The sequence below is a fragment of the Caenorhabditis briggsae genome, assembly GCF_000004555.2.
Source record: "Caenorhabditis briggsae complete genome, chrI, whole genome shotgun sequence".
NCBI lineage: Eukaryota > Metazoa > Nematoda > Chromadorea > Rhabditida > Rhabditidae > Caenorhabditis > Caenorhabditis briggsae.
This window is the reverse complement of record NC_013489.2, coordinates 12,041,506-12,043,081: the sequence shown is the minus strand read 5'-3', so window position 1 is coordinate 12,043,081 and position 1,576 is coordinate 12,041,506.

Here is a 1,576-nt window from a genome sequence, read left to right as displayed (position 1 = left end):
CCGAGTTTACCGCGAACTTCAAAATCTTGAGCGAAAAGTTGAATCATTGTTTCGAAAAAAAGTATTCAGTGTTTTTTTTCTTCGAGTTATTTTTCAATACATTCTAAAAATCAATAAATTCATGGCGGCTGTTTAAATTCATTTTTGAAAAATTTTGTTTTTTTTCTGCCGGGCCGCCGGGCCGGGCGGGCCGGGCCGGGCCGAAATTTCACAAGTATGGTAAAATCCCATTGAAAAAAAAATGGAAGGGTGTGTTCTTTTTTGTTTTGTTCCCAGTTTTAGGATTCCAAATTCCAGCTTTTGAATCATTTTTTTCAGCTTCCGAAAAAAAATTTTCTCACTTTGGAATGCCCCAACACTGTCAACTTTGAGCTCAATTATCTTGGCTTCTATAAAAGATATCAAAAATACGTCTATTAATAAAATGTAGCTGTTATTATGTTAAACATTTTATCAGTTGACCACTTTTTTATATTTCTCAAAAGAGCCGAGATAATTGAGCTTAAATTGCTCGCTGCCATCTGATTGCGTAACCCCATTTGCACTTTGAGCTCAATTATCACGGTTCCTATGGGAGCAATCAAAAATTAGTTCACTGATAACATGTCGGTGATAATATAACAAACATTTTATCAGTTGACAACTTTTTGGTATCTCTGACAGGAACCGAGTTATGGGAGCCATTCTATCACAAGTCTTAACTAAAGCAATACAAAAATCAACATCCCCTTTTCACTAATTTAAAAAAAATCATAATTCCTTCTAAATTTCTTAATTACCCTCTTCATCACTTAATTTGTTAATTAAAGTAACTTGAATGCGGACACGAAATTGTGAATATTCGAGAGTTGCGACTTATGATCAACAAGAAGTACAACCGCCCATTGGATTCGTAGATAGGGCATTTACGTCGAAAAATCGACATGATAAGGTAATTAAAAGAAGATAATTAAGAATAATTATCAGAAAATAATTTGTCAAAAATTCAAAAATTAAAAAAAAATATGTTCGTTCCTCAGGGGTTCGAACCCCGGTGTTCAGATTAGTACTCTTTGAAAATTCCACTGCACCTAATCCGAATTTTCAAAGATGCCGGATTTTTTTTGCGTTTTCAGAACATTTGCAGTGTTTCTGAATACTGTATTTCCTTTAACAATGCTCAATTATCTCGTTTTCTAAAAGAGTATCGGAAACTGATCAACTGATAAAATGTTACTGATATTATGATAAACGTTTTATCAGTTGACAGCTTTTTGATATCTTTTACAGCAACCGTGCTAGCTACAGGTTTTAACTTTTCAAACATTTCTAACACTTTTGAATTTTATAGTTTCAGCGGAAGTGAATTTTCTTCCGTCAAAACTAATTACTATCCAATTAGCACTCTTTTTCCTCTTTTTGTCACTTCCCATCCATTTCTAATGACTCTATTTTGCGTGTTTTCCATAGAAAAACCCAAATTTTCGAAGCTCCGCCCACATTTTGTTCTGTATACTATAGTAAGATGCTCCCTACGCCAAGTTCAAGTTTTCTCGAACACTCACTTGGGTAATCAAAACTTAAGAGAAACATAATA